Below are 16,862 nucleotides of genomic sequence, written 5' to 3'. Positions count from 1 at the left end.
ACTGCATTTCAATCAAGTTTTTAGCAATTGATAATTGTAAAAAATGACGTGGGGTCCCCCTATTTTTAATTACTAGTTACAGCAAAGCAGACAGCTGTGGGCTGTTATTATCAGGATGGTAAGGTCCATGGTTATAGGCCTCTACCAAGACTAAAAATACCAGCCCCCATTACTAACCCAAAGAACAAGTGAGAAAAAGTGAAGCCCACATCCAGAATGTGGTTGAAAAGGTAAAAATTTATTCCATGAAAATTTGAGTCACATAACAATCAAACAAAAGTACAACAATAATAACGATTAAATGTTCAGCAGGAAAACCAGGTAGAGAAATGGCGTGTCAACCAGAAATTACCACATCTATCATATAATAAAGTGCATAGTGCATAATAATCATGTTAATAGGGAAGAACACCAGGTATTGGGTGGAGAGTAAGGCAAATGCAGAATAACTACAAGCCTAAAGCAAAGTGCAGCCCCAACGCGTGTTTCGCGTTGGCTTCATCAGGGGTGCAGGGCTGCATAGAGTGGATCCACATTAGCTCAAGAAATAGAGGGCTAGATAATAGATAGATAGATAGATAGATAGATAGATAGATAGATAGATAGATAGATAGGTTGGATAGATAGATAGATAGATAGATACAGAGAGAAAGAGAAACAGATGGCAGATATTCAGCAGCTTTCTAGTAATAAATAAATAAATAATGGTGTGGGGTTCCCCCTACTTTTAATAACAAGCTAAAGCAAAGCAGACAGCTGCAGGCTGATGTCATGCCCGCAAGCGGTGAACGTGGTTCGTGGACCCACTGTGCCACAGGGTCAGACTTTCCTATAGCTTCCTGGTATTCACTAGAGCTCCTGATGATGGAGACAGACTGGGCTGCAGGTAGCCACCAGGTACCACTACTAGGCAGGCGCCAGTACTGCAGCTGCTGATCCCAGAGGTCGAGTTCACTGACTTGCCAGAACCAGATACTGACGGACTTTACGGACAGCTGGGATAAAGAAAATAGGTCCTTGTTCACCCTTGTATATATTAGGAAACAGTGCTGGTGCTGTCCGCACTAGGACCTGGTACAACGGACACATGAATGGCTACAGAGAGACAAGGGATATGGAAATAGGAAACAGAAAGGCGGTTTCTTCATTAGGATACTGCCAAAGTGGATAAAGGAGCACAGGATATCAGAAACACTAACAGACTAGGGACGGGGCCCTGGCAACATTCAGTTGCACATACCAACACCACTAATACTAACTATAGGCGTTGCTCAGTCATCTCCCTACTTGAGAGAACTCCTTTTATACAAGATGATTAACTGCTTAATGCTTCCCAACTGACAACTGGGGACATTTTACTACGTGCTCATGCTGTCCCTTTTTAGAGGAGCATGTGCACACGCGTACTAGGCGCGCCACACTGTGGAGGAGGAGAAAGCTTTCGTGGATGCTGCTGTAGCCGGGGCAGTAAATAAGCTGGCGTCCCTGCTGTATGGTGGGTGGTCGGGAACCATGCAGAGACATCGGCAGATGCTACAGCTGATATCATTCTGTGAGAGGCCATAGTTATTAGCCAATTCCCAGGTTAAAAATCTCAGCCCTCAGCTGCGTCAGAACTGGCACATCACATTAAATGCACCAATTCTGGAGCCCTGTTGAAGGGTACAAACAGGAACGCGGGATGCAGTGACGGACGGCAGGCAGAGCAAAGGTTAACAGGTTTATTATCAATAAATTCACTCGACGCAGTGAGTAGCGGGGTGGTGATGGGAGGAAGTGGGGCAGAACTGGGAGAGTGGCAGGGTAGGGCAGGGATGAACGATAGTTCAGGATTAAAGATATAGAACTTATCAGACTGTAGTCTTCCGGTGTGCAGTTCTTCAGGGTTCCAACGGTGGCACCGACAACGGCGGCACGAGGCGTCTCAACACTATCTCTGGAAGTGGGTAGATTTCCAGTACTTAAAGTTGTCTAGCATGGTACTGAGTCCAATGAGGGGGTAACCACTGGCATTTAGCTCTGCTCTGTGGCATGTGCAGGTGTCAGGACTAGAAGCTCTAAGACTATAACCCGACTATAACCCCTGGTGTAGTCAGGACATATGTGTCTGGGCCTCAATTACCTAACACAGTCAGGGGTAGCAGCGGGTCATGCTCCAGGTCTCTTTTCAAGCTGCATGAGTGCGGTACTCACTTTCCCAGGGTGTCTGGCACCTGACTTTATGGTGTTCACAGGGTACAAGCTATACATCTCCTTTCCTCTTGTCCTCGCTGATGGCGGCGGGTGACGACGGTCACTGGTCTGTGTGGCGCAGCTGCTCCCCGGACGGAGCACTCCCCTCTTTGTCTGTGGCAGCACCAGACTTGGCTCTGCCCTGCATGCACGGCTCTGCAAGACTCTGCTCTGTATGCCTGGCCCTATTCTCCGCTGCAGCCTCTCTGTGAGTGGTGGGGCCTGCCGCAGCGTCGGTACTGTCTGGAGGGACGGGGCGCAGCACTTCTCTCACCGGGGGCTGCTCTGCACTCATGCCAAAAGCCCCCTGCAGCATGCGCTTTTCTCTTTTCTCTCCCCGCCCCCTCTTGTCAGCAGGAAGCTCGCTCTCTCCTCCTTCCCTAAAGCCTTTCCTCGGAAACAGAGGATGCAGCCCTTTCAGTTCTGGGCCTGGCATGCAGGTACCCGCAGTCCGGTCTACCCCCTTACACTGTCTCTGCTCTTCCCAATTGCCCTGGTGCGGTGTCAATTGGGGTAATGAGCTTAGAGGTTGATGTCAGTAGCTGGCACTGACACCAAGCCCTGGGGTTAGTAATGGAGAAGTATCAGTTAGACAACACCATTGCTAACCTTGTAAGTAAAAATTACGTGCACATAGACAGAAAAGTCCTATTATTTAAAAAAATTCAGATACTCTCTTTCACCAATTTATTTCCCAAAAAAATTTCACGATGGTCCGTCATTTTCCAATGGATCTGCCGTAATCCACATTGATGTCCCATGATGAGCCCTGTCCAGAATTTCAAAGAACGGGGCTTCATGGGCTGTAACACCAGCATCCACTGCTGTATCTTGCAGTGCACCAGTCGGCTGTTTCCCATGCTGTCACACAGCGTCTGTGACCGGCATTGTTTAGTGACCTGCGGCTCGCTTCCTGAAACACTGGAGAATCCGTCAGGTCACAAACTGCAGGAGACAGACCAGAGCAGCAAAAGCAAATGAAAATGCCGGAAGGTGAGAAACAGACAGGTGTAAGGAGTGACAGAGACTGGTATATGCCCTCACCACTTTAAGCACGTTCCGGTTGAAGCTAGTACTAAATGATGTATGTTGTTGTAGTTAAATGCTGTATCTAGTGCTGTTATGTACATACTAGATGGTGGCCCGATTCTAACGCATCGGGTATTCTAGAATGCACAGCCACGTAGTATATAACGCAGCCCAGTAGTATATAGCATAGCCACATAGTATATTGCACAGCCACGTAGTATATAGCATAGCTACGTAGTATATTGCACAGCCACATTGTATATAACACAGCCCATGTAGTATATAGCACAGCCAAGCAGTATATAACACAGCCCACATGGTATATTAAACAGCCATGTAGTATATAGCACAGCCACGTAGTATAATGCCCAGCCACATAGTATATAACACAGCCCACACAATATGCAACACAGCCCACATAGTATATAGCACAGTCCACGTAGTATATAGCACAGGCCACATAGTATATAGCACAGCCTATGTAGTATATAGCACAGAACACATAGTATATAGCACAGCCCACGTAGTATATAGCACAGCCCATTTAGTATATAACAAACCCCACGCAGTATATAACACAGCCATGTAGTATATAGCATAGCTACGTAGTATATTGCACAGCCACATAGTATATAACACAGCTCATGTAGTATATAGCACAGCCACGCAATATATAATACAGCCCACATGGTATATTAAACAGCCATGTAGTATATAGCACAGCCACGTAGTATATTGCCCAGCCACATAGTATATAACACAGCCCACACAGTATGTAACGCAGCCCACGTAGTATATAGCACAGCCCATGTAGTATATAGCACAGGCCACGTAGTATATAGCACAGCCCATGTAGTATATGGCACAGCCATGTAGTATATTGCCCAGCCACATAGTATATAACACTGCCCACGCAGTATGTAACACAGCCCACGTAGTATATAGCACAGGCCATGTAGTATATAGCACAGCCCATGTAGTATATAGCACAGCCCACGTAGTATATAGCACAGCCACGTAGTATATAACACACCCCACATAGTATATAACACAGCCACGTAGTATATAGCATAGCTACATAGTATATAACACAGCCCATGTAGTATATAGCACAGCCCACGTAGTATATAGCAGAGCCTACATAGTATATAGCACAGCCACGTAGTATATAACACACCCCATGTAGTATATAGCATAGCAACGTAGTATATTGCACAGCCACGTAGTATATAACACAGCCATGTAGTATATAGCATAGCTACATAGTATATTGCACAGCCACATAGTATATAACACAGCCCACATAGCATATAGCACAGCCACGCAGTATATAACACAGCCCATGTAGTATATTAAACAGCCACATAGTATATTGCACAGCCACGTAGTATATTGCCCAGCCACATGGTATATAACACAGCTCACGCAGTATGTAACACAGCCCACATAGTATATAGCACAGACCACGTAGTATATAGCACAGGCCACATAGTATATAGCACAGCCCACGTAGTATTTAGCACAGCGCACGTAGTATATAGCACAGCCACATAGTATATAGCACAGGCCACGTAGTATATAGCACAGGCCACTTAGTATATAACACAGCCACATAGTATATAATGCAGGCCACGCAGTATATAACACAACTACGTAGTATATAACACAGGCGCATAGTATATAGCACAGCCGATGCAGTATATAACACAGCCACATAGTATATTGCACAGGCACGTAGTATAAAGCACAGCCCATGTAGTATATAACACAGGCCACGTAGTATATGGCACAGCCCATGTAGTGTATAACACAGCCCATGCAGTATATAGCACAGTCCACGTAGACCGAATCGTCATCATCTCGCGAGACCGCTACGTGATCTTGAGTCAGTGCATCAATGCATTCTTAGGACCAGAGCGTGAGGAGCGGGAAAGGCTGCGGCGGACTTCAGAAGGTGAGAATATAATGTTTGTTTTTTTATTATTATTTTTAACATTCTATGTCTTTACTATTGATGCTGCATAGGCAGCATCAATAGTAAAAAGTGAAGTATTGTTCAAATCCCGCCCCAATATCGTTGATTGGTCGTCGCCGGCCGGCCGTGACCAATCAGCAACCCAGGATTTCTGTTAAGGAAGTTACAGACAGACAGAAGTACCCCTTAGGCAATTATATATATAGATAATTATATATTGTCTTTATGTATATGCTGTTTAGTGAAAATGTGTCAGGACATTTTTTATTACCTTTGTGCATTACTGCCCTTTTCCAAGATGGCGTCTTTGGTCTCATGTGCACTGTGTCTTCCTGCTATAAAACTCCACCCCAGCCTTCAGTCTGTGCTAGAGTATTCTGCCTTGCATCCAGCTACTGACCCTGGTGACTCCCTGGCTATATACCTGCTCCTGTGAACCTGTGTGGTGATCCTGCTACTCTGCTCTGAGTTCCTGCTGCATACATCAGTTTCCAGTAATCCTCCTTCATCTGCTGTTCGTGTTTACTTCCATCTGCATTTGCTGGACATGTAAGCTGTTGCTGCTCTGCAAAAACCTGAGACTATTACCCAGGCCTCCCTGGTTGAGCTAAGATATTATTTGAACTGCCTTATACGCATATCTATCTGTGTTTGGACTAAAACAAGGACTTATTCATGTCAAGTATCCTCAAGAATAATTGTGCTTCATAGACTTTCTGCATGATTGCATTTTCCTCTGAAGTTTCCTATAGACTGCTAAGCTGCGTTTAATATTTACACCAAGTGTTGTGGACTTGAGTTTCTCTCTGCACCTGTTTGAATCACCGTGTGATAATATAGACTTTACCACTTATAAAACTGTGTCCTGTAGTTGTCTTGTTCCACGCAAAGAGTCTCCTGAGTTATCCCCTATAATTATTACAAAATGGTTACTTAAGGAAAGCGCAGTACACTAATTAGGACACTAGATGGGGCACAGTAGGATTAGGTAATAGAAGCTTAGTTTAGTAACTAGTAAATATAAAAGGGGCCAGCTGTGGTTAAGACGGGAGCATTCCCTGAAGTGAGTCAGAAAAAGCCAAGGAGCTGAGACAGCTCAGGAGGGGCCAGAGAGCACAAACAGTCTTGGAGGGCCTTGGGCCCGAGGCAACACAGTGGGTCCTGCAACGTTTAAGACAAGGACCCAGCCATCCAGGGCTTGGTGAACAGAAGTGCAGCTGAACCAGCACAGGGTACAGCAGTGGTGAAGCAGAAGAAACAGCGGGTCCACATCAGTACGGGGACGTAGGTCGCTCAACATGTTGCAGTTCATCCAATTTGTTGACGCCCTCAGATCCGTAGTGAAACAGACGAGGGAACTCCCAAGCGCAGTGAGTCTAGACAGGGAGGACCCTTCATTACCATAAGAAGTGTTATGACCTGGGCACGTACTGAAGGACCAAGGGAAGAGTGCAGGGAAAGTGGAAAGTGTGAGCTGTAGGAAACCCTATGCAAATGCTGTGTCTGTTAAGGATGTGCTGTGCAAAGAAGGTAGTAAAGTAAAGTTTTACGTTTCAAGTTGCAACTGGACTGTGTGTCTGTTTGTATGACAATGACTGGATGGAACCTTAGGCAACGGAGAGAAGGCCCTGACGGTGCAAAGGATAGAGAGACAAGTACATTGACCAAGGGATTTTATCTGCATGTAACGATATACCAGGATTAGCATGTCCTGTTAATTTCAGCCACGACTACGGATCTGGTGCTCCACCAGACTGGGGGCAGGGGACTTGGATTTTAAGCACCACTCCAGTGGTTAAATAAAAAAAGACAGCTGAAGTAGTGCTTTAAGTGGTGTGTGTTTCTTATTGATTTCAATGCAACTTATTCCTGCACGACCCTCATTAAGACTGGTGTGTATAGTGCCAATCTTAATGAATTGGGCCTGTGTTTCTCATATATAGTATATATAAAGAATTGAATCAGAAACTTTGGTACCAAGCCAAAAATATTTCCTGAGGGTGAATGAACACATAACTTTTGTATTTGTCTCTCAGAAACGCACTCATCTAGTATAAACATTTTGGTTTATTGAACCTTAAACCAACCTTTTGCTGATCTTAAATGGTTTGTACCTGTAATGGTGTGTGTGTGGGGAGTGGGTTCTGGCTGGGTGTGTGGACTTGTGGTGTGAGGGTAATACACCCTTGCAGGTTGCATGTAACCAATGACTTGGGTTAGCCAGGACCAGGTGTATGACAGTTCCATAAAGGAGACAACCAGTCAAAAATAAACTTTTTACTCAAGGATAGAGTTGAGGGGATTATATACAGTACATAGTGGGTACACATTTCGATGGACGTATTATAATATGGAGCATTTTTCACACAGTTTCAATTCCTCCCTTGCTTGTTCTCTATCTTTACCATTAATTCCTATTTCACCACAGCCAAGCTCAGTACTACAATCCATCTAGCAAGAGTCCTTTATTCAACCTGTGACTCTATGTCTTCTTTCCCCTCTGGGGAACTATATTGCAAGTATGGCCAGTTCTTATCTTCTTTGTCCCTGACACTCTGGAACTCCTGCATGGGCACTCTCTTTGTCTTACATACTTTGTCACTTCTAGGCCCTCTACTGTAACTTGTAAACTCTGGGCCATACTGCTTGGCAACCTGACTCAGTACCTGTCTCTAATCGATCAATCTGTTCTTTCAATCATTTATTGCTTGTTCTCTCCTCTAGGATCTCGGTATCTTTTGTCTCTGTCTCCTCACTCATTAGGGACACCCATGTCATGCAGCACTGCTCACATTGGACTTTAGGTTCTCTTTATGTGATCACTGAGCCCTATCTGATATTTCAACAAGAAACTACCTCTGCTACTTTAGCTTATTCCCTCCCACTATGGGCTAGTTCCAATAATTAATTCCTATTTTCCCTAATGTCAACACCGTTAACGCATAGCACAATTTACATTACATAATATCACAATATGTTTTTCAAGGGGGAACATTGGGCAATATGTCAATCTACTTACATTTCCCCCTTCTTTAGCACTGTCCGTCCTTGGTCAGCCAGGATTTGTAAAGCAGCAACACACTCTTGCACATTACTTAGAGAAAAACTGTTGATCTACTGCACACAACTTAGATCAGACCAATTGGAGTCCTTTTCTTTTTCTTCAGAGACTCAGAGTCGATCTTACTAAATTAGGACCCTGGAACCATGACCATCTGAGTCTTTTTCTATCTTTCCTAAACCGGGATAAGTCTTTAGGGTTTATTTGACCCATCTGAACAAGGGCCTTCGAGCCAATAGCACAATTCTTCCTTTTCATAATGGGCACAGTCCATTGCAGCACACTGTCCTTCAACTCCATTCCTGTCCACGAAACAGGCACACACAGACAGTCCCTAAGGGACAACGTCCAGCCTGGATTAGATTCAGTCTTCGAGTTATATACCAACAAAATGTACTCCAGACCATGGAATAGTCTATGGGTTGGCAATATAATACCAATACATTTTTGAACAAGTTTTTTGAGGACTTTATAGCATTGAAATGTACCTAAGAAGATGTAATACCTCATAGATGAGCAATATAATACCGGTACATTATTAAACAAGTTTTTTGAGGGTTACATACTAATGAAACGGACTCTAGACCACGGTATAGTCTATAGATGAGCAATATAATACAGATACATTTTTGAAAAAGTTTTTTGAGGCTTTTATAGCAACAAATAGTATCTAAGAAGATGTAATACCCTATGGGTGAGCAATACAATACCGATACATTTTAAACAAGTTTTTTGAGGGTTATATACCAAGAAAATTTACTCCAGATCATGGAATAGTCTAATGGTGATCAATATAATAACGATAACATTCTTAGCAAGTCTTTTGAGATTGATATACCAACGAAATGTACCCAAGAACACATAATATTGTATGACTGAGAAATGTAATCCAGCAAAATTTTTAAACCTTTTTTTGAGTGTTATATATCACAAAAATGTACCACAGAACACTGAAAATTGTGCTTGTTTATTCACATTTCTTACCCATACTCTATTCCAACTCTTTTTTGCCCTGTTATATACCATATACAGTATACTGTGACAGAAAGCATGTAACACTGTGTGGATGACTAATCTAATTCTGAAATATTTTTCTAGCTTTTTTGTAAGTTTTAAATACCACTGTAATGCAACAATAACCATGTTAAACTGTATGGATGAGTCATTGAATCCATAAAAATTTTTTGAACGGAAATATTTTGAAAGTGTAGTTGATGTACTTATACAGTCATAAAGGCTTTGCAGAAAGTGCAAAGCCAGTCAGAAATTATGAGGGGCGTTAGTCATAGACCCCTGAAAGGCAACAACTGGCTTGCCTCATTAAAATATTGAATATTACAAACACTTTATGTGCTGCTGTCATCTGGGAGTGTGAAAAAGTGTGGGCTAATCCAGGCTTTGTTCATTTTTATGACAGTGAGCCTGTCTACATTCTTTGTTGACAGGCGAAAGCGCCTGTCTGTTATGACTCCCCCGGCCGCACTAAATACCCGCTCAGACAAGATGCTGGTGGTAAAGCAGCACAATGCTTCCAAGGCATAGAGGGAAAGATCATCCTGGTGTCCAGCTTTGAGATCCAAAAGTTGAAAGTCGCATTAGGGAGTATGCTGGTTTGTTCGGCCAGGTATCGCGTGACCATCTTTAAAAACATTTCCCTCCTTGTCAAAAATACCCGGTCATCAGGCCCTGGGTGCTGCTGATGTCATGAAATTAGCCCACACCTTTGATAGTGTATCCCTGGATATGTTGGGTGTCTCCCTGGCCTCTATTTCTTGGTTGGGGCAAAAAACTTGCCCCATGCCACCAGCGTTGTCTGCTGGAAATTTTTTCAACATATTTTCCACAATGGCGTCCTGGTATACCATCATTTTATAAGACCTCCACCTCAGGAAGAAAAGATGCAAAGTTCACCTTGTAGCATGGGTCTAGCAAGGTGAACAATCAGTACTCTTTTTTTGGCCAATATTAATGTAACTTGAGGGTCACATGAAAGGCAACGATACATAGAGTCGGCCAAAAGTGCCAAGCTCCATACACCCAACACTTTCCATTCTCCACTTGTCCCTCTTGGAGCATGTATGTTGAGAGGCCTGTTATGATCCCAATGGCAGAGGATCTCTGATATTCTGGCAAGATAGCAAAAATATAAATGCTGCTCTAGGGAGGTGGAAACTGGGCTAACCGCATACCTGATCCTGACACAAACAACTAAAAGTAGCCGGTGAACGTGCCTACGTTGGTTCTAGACGTCTCGAGCCAGCCGGAGAACTGACTACCCCTAGAGGGAAAAAATAAGACCTCGCTTGCCTCCAGAGAAATTGAACCCCAAAGATATAGAAAGCACCCAACAAATAATAACGGTGAGGCAAGAGGAAAACACAAACGTAGAGATGAACTAGATTCAGCAAAGTGAGGCCCAATAGTCTAGATAGCAGAAAATAGATAGTGGACTATGCGGTTAGCAGAAAACCCTACAAAACATCCACGCTGAACATTCAAGAACCCCCACACCGACTGACGGTGTGGAGGGAGAATATCAGCCCCCTAGAGCTTCCAGCGAGTCAAAAATCAAATGTAAAGCAAGCTGGACAAAAACACTGAATAATGCAAACGATCCAAATTGTACAAAACAGACTTAGCTTTTCTTGCATGAGGCAGACTGAAAGGAATCCGGAGGAGACCAAATAGGTCTGGATACAACGATGCCAGGCAAGAGACTGAGTCCAGAGGAGACTCAAATAGGAAACACCCGCTGCTTAACGACACAGCTGGAGCTCAGGCCTGCAACAAGACATACCTAACACAATACCGTTAGTGACCACCAGAGGGAGCCCAGAAACACAGTTCACAACAGTACCCCCCCCTTGAGGAGGGGTCACCGAACCCTCACCAAGACCCCCAGGGCGATCAGGATGAGCAGCGTGAAAGGCATGAACCAAATCAGCCGCATGAACATCAGAGGCGACAACCCAGGAATTATCCTCCTGACCATAGCCCTTCCACTTAACTAAATACTGGAGTTTCCGTCTAGAGATACGAGAATCCAGAATCTTCTCCACCACGTACTCCAACTCGCCCTCAACCAAAACCGGGGCAGGAGGCTCAACAGCAGGAACCATAGGCACCACGTACCGCCGCAACAAGGACCTATGGAACACATTATGAATAGCAAAAGATGCTGGAAGGTCCAAGCGAAAAGACACCGGGTTAAGGATTTCCAAAATCTTATAAGGACTGATAAAGCGAGGCTTGAACTTAGGAGAGGAGACTTTCAAAGGAACATGCCGAGAAGACAACCAAACCAAATCCCCAACAGGAAGTCGGGGACCCACACTGCGGCGGCGGTTGGCAAACCGCTGGGCCTTGTCTTGTGACAATTTCAAATTGTCCACCACATGGTTCCAAATCCGCTGCAACCTATCCACCACAGAATCAACCCCAGGACAGTCAGAAGGTTCAACCTGACCCGAGGAGAAACGAGGATGAAAACCAGAGTTGCAGAAAAAGGGTGAAACCAAGGTGGCAGAACTAGCCCGATTATTAAGGGCAAACTCGGCCAGTGGCAAAAAGGTAACCCAGTCGTCCTGATCAGCAGAAACAAAACATCTCAAATAAGTCTCTCACGTCTGATTAGTTCGCTCGGTCTGGCCATTAGTCTGAGGATGAAAAGCCGACGAAAAAGACAAATCAATACCCATCTTATCACAAAAGGATCGCCAGAATCTGGACACAAACTGGGATCCTCTGTCAGATACAATATTCTCAGGGATGCCATGGAAACGAACCACATTCTGAAAGAACAAAGGGACCAAATCAGAGGATGAAGGCAACTTAGTCAAGGGCACCAAATGGACCATTTTAGAAAAACGATCGCACACCACCCAGATGACAGACATCTTCTGAGATACCGGAAGATCCGAAATGAAATCCATGGAAATGTGCGTCCAAGGCCTCTTTGGGATAGGCAAGGGTAAAAGCAACCCGCTGGCACGAGAACAGCAAGGCTTAGCCCGAGCACAAATCCCACAGGACTGCACAAAAGAACGCACATCCCGTGACAAGGAAGGCCACCAAAAGGACCTAGCCACCAAATCTCTGGTACCGAAAATCCCAGGATGTCCCGCCAACACCGAAGAATGAACCTCAGAAATAACTCTGCTGGTCCATCCATCAGGGACAAACAATCTCTCCGGTGGACAACGATCAGGCCTATCAGCCTGAAATTTTTGCAGCCCTCGTCGCAAATCTGGGGAAATGGCAGACAAAATCACTCCCTCTCTGAGAATACCAGCCGGCTCAAAGACTCCCGGAGAGTCAGGCACAAAACTCCTAGAAAGTGCATCAGCCTTCACGTTCTTCGAACCAGGCAGGTACGAGACCACAAAGTCAAAATGGGAGAAAAACAACGACCAATGAGCCTGTCTAGGATTCAGGCGCTTGGCAGACTCGAGGTAAATCAGATTTTTATGATCAGTCAAGACCACCACATGATGTCTAGCTCCCTCGAGCCAATGTCGCCACTCCTCAAATGCCCACTTCATAGCCAACAACTCCCGATTACCAACATCGTAGTTCCGCTCAGCAGGTGAAAATTTCCTTGAAAAGAAGGCGCATGGCTTCATCACGGAGCCATCAGAACTTTTCTGCGACAAAACAGCCCCTGCACCAATCTCAGAAGCATCAACTTCAACCTGGAAGGGAAGAGAGACATCCGGCTGGCACAAGACTGGCGCTGAAGTAAACCGACGCTTCAGCTCCCGAAAGGCCTCCACGGCCGCAGGAGACCAGTTCGCAACATCAGAACCCTTCTTAGTCATATCCGTCAAAGGTTTAACCACGCTGGAGAAATTAGCGATAAAACGACGGTAAAAATTAGCAAAGCCCAAGAACTTCTGCAGGCTCTTAACAGACGTGGGCTGAGTCCAGTCAAGAATGGCACGGACCTTGACTGGGTCCATCTCCACAGTAGAAGGGGAAAAAATAAAACCCAAAAAAGAAACCTTCTGTACCCCAAAGATACATTTTGAGCCCTTCACAAATAGAGCATTCTCCCGCAGAACCTGAAACACCATCCTGACCTGGTTCACATGGGACTCCCAATCATCAGAAAAAAACAAAATATCATCCAGATAAACAATCATAAATTTATCCAGATATTTCCGGAAGATGTCATGCATGAAGGACTGAAACACAGAAGGAGCATTAGATAATCCGAAAGGCATCACCAGGTACTCAAAATGACCCTCGGGCATATTAAATGCCGTTTTCCATTCATCTCCCTGCTTTATGCGCACAAGGTTATATGCACCACGAAGATCTATCTTGGTGAACCAACTGGATCCCTTAATCTGAGCAAACAAATCAGACAACAATGGCAAAGGATACTGAAATTTAACCGTGATCTTATTCAGAAGACGATAATCAATACAAGGTCTCAGAGACCCGTCTTTCTTGCCCACAAAAAAGAATCCTGCACCAAGAGGGGACGAGGATGGGCGAATATGTCCCTTCTCCAAAGACTCCTTTATATAACTCCGCATCGCGGCATGCTCTGGCACAGATAAATTAAAGAGTCGTCCCTTAGGAAACTTACTACCAGGAATCAAATCTATAGCACAATCACAGTCCCTATGAGGAGGAAGGGCACTGGACCTGGCCTCATTAAATACATCCTGAAAGTCTGACAAAACTCAGGGATCTCAGAAGGAGTAGAAGAAGCAATAGACACCAATGGAGAATCGCCATGAATCCCCTGACACCCCCAACTAGACACAGTCATAGCTTTCCAATCTAAAACTGGATTATGGGCCTGTAACCATGGCAGACCCAAAACGACAACATCATGCATTTTATGCAGTACCAAAACACGAATCACCTCCTGATGTACAGGAGTCATGCACATGGTCACCTGCGTCCAATACTGAGGTTTATTCTCTGCCAATGGCGTAGAATCAATTCCTCTAAGAGGAATAGGATTTTCCAAAGGCTCCAGGACAAAACCGCAGCGCTTGGCAAACGACAAATCCATCAGACTTAAAGCAGCACCAGAATCCACAAAAGCCATAACTGAGTAAGAAGATAATGAACAAATTAAAGTCACAGACAAAATAAACTTAGGCTGAAAAGTACCAATGGCGACAGGATTAACTTTTTTCTTTAAATGTTTAGAGCATGCTGAGATAACATGTGTTGAATCACCACAGTAGAAACACAACCCATTTTGACGTCTATGATTTTGTCGCTCGGCTCTGGTCAGAATTCTGTCACATTGCATAGAATCAGGTGACCGTTCAGACAGCACCGCCAAAGGATTATCAGATTTGCGCTCCCGCAAACGTCGATCAATTTGAATGGCTAGAGCCATTGAATCATTTAGACCTGTAGGGATAGGAAACCCCACCATCACATCTTTAATGGCTTCAGAAAGACCATTTCTGAAATTTGCGGCCAGTGCACACTCATTCCATTGAGTAAGCACGGACCATTTCCGAAATTTTTGGCAATATACCTCAGCTTCGTCCTGACCCTGAGAGATAACCAGCAACATTTTTTCAGCCTGATTTTCAAGATTAGGCTCCTCATAAAGCAAACCAAGTGCCAGAAAAAACGCATCACCATTCACCAATGCAGGATCTCCTGGCGCCAGAGAGAAGGCCCAATCCTGAGGGTCGCCGCGCAAGAAGGAAATAACAATCTTAACTTGCTGAGCAGAATCACCAGAGGAACGAGGTTTCAGAGACAGAAACAATTTACAATTATTCCTAAAATTCAGGAATTTAGATCTATCTCCAAAAAACGGCTCAGGAATAGGTATTTTTGGTTCAGACATAGGGCTATGGATAACAAAATCCTGAATGCTTTGCACCCTAGCAGCAAGCTGATCCACACTAGAAGTCAGAGTCTGGACATTCATATCTGCAGCAGAGTTTCAGTCACTCAGAGAAAAAGGGGATGGAAGAAGCTAGGCAAACTGCAGCAAAAAAAAAAAAAAAAAAACAACTCAGAACTTCTTTTTAATCCCGCTTCTGCGATGCATTAAACATTTTCTTTAGGCCTGTCATTCTGTTATGATCCCAATGGCAGAGGATCTCTGATATTCCGGCAAGATAGCAAAAATATAAATACTGCTCTAGGGAGGTGGAAACTGGGCTAACCGCATACCTGATCCTGACACAAACAACTAAAAGTAGCCGGTGAACGTGCCTACGTTGGTTCTAGACGTCTCGAGACAGCCGGAGAACTGACTACCCCTAGAGGGAAAAAATAAGACCTCGCTTGCCTCCAGAGAAATTGAACCCCAAAGATATAGAAAGCCCCCAACAAATAATAACGGTGAGGCAAGAGGAAAACACAAACGTAGAGATGAACTAGATTCAGCAAAGTGAGGCCCAATAGTCTAGATAGCAGAAAATAGATAGTGGACTATGCGGTTAGCAGAAAACCCTACAAAACATCCACGCTGAACATTCAAGAACCCCCACACCGACTGACGGTGTGGAGGGAGAATATCAGCCCCCTAGAGCTTCCAGCGAGTCAAAAATCAAATGTAAAGCAAGCTGGACAAAAACACTGAATAATGCAAACGATCCAAATTGTACGAAACAGACTTAGCTTTTCTTGCATGAGGCAGACTGAAAGGAATCCGGAGGAGACCAAATAGGTCTAGATACAACGATGCCAGGCAAGAGACTGAGTCCAGAGGAGACTCAAATAGGAAACACCCGCTGCTTAACGACACAGCTGGAGCTCAGGCCTGCAACAAGACATACCTAACACAATACCGTTAGTGACCACCAGAGGGAGCCCAGAAACACAGTTCACAACAGAGGCCACAATCAAGAAATATTGTGGTAAAGAACTAATGTGGGATTACCAGTCTACTGGGACTCAATATGGTGCAAAGGAGGATTAGGGCGCGGTTTAATGATCGAGACTTTATGCTAATGAGAGTACCTTGCAGAAGACTGTGTGGTGGTGCCAAGCCTGCTGAAAGCATTATCTGCTATCCAACTGACCAACTATTCACACTGCTCTGGCTTTAGATGTGGTGTACCATGCCTCCCTACAAATTTTGACAGGAACGTATGTGTTGTGGATAAACATGTTTCTTGTGCTCAAGAAACAGGCATCTTTGCACCTGCCCCACATCCTCGGAATCTTTGTGCACCATCATCAGCACTTCCACTTCCCCATTGCTTAACGCATGCCTTATGCATTTTGTAATTACTAGGTCTCTTGAAACCATTTTTTTTAAATAAAATAAAGAAAATTGGTCACCTGCAGCAATCAAATCAGGATTTGGGAGTTTTCTCCACCATAATGTAACAGAAAGAATGCAAAAATGTATGGATGACAATCAAATTCAAACCAGAAAAATGATTCATTTCTTTTTTTCAGTTTTAAAGATCACATAAATGTTAACAAACCATATAATACTATAGGGCTGAGAAATTGAAGCCTACAAAATTTTGAAAAGCTTTTTATCAGTTTTAGAGATCACATAAATGTTCACAGACCACATAACTCTGTAGGACTGAGAAATGGAAGGCTACAAAATTTCGACGT

Source organism: Ranitomeya variabilis, chromosome 5 (assembly GCF_051348905.1).
Source record: "Ranitomeya variabilis isolate aRanVar5 chromosome 5, aRanVar5.hap1, whole genome shotgun sequence".
Classification (NCBI taxonomy): Eukaryota; Metazoa; Chordata; class Amphibia; order Anura; family Dendrobatidae; genus Ranitomeya; species Ranitomeya variabilis.
The sequence above is the reverse complement of the archived record's forward strand: the minus strand, read 5'-3'. Positions refer to the sequence as shown.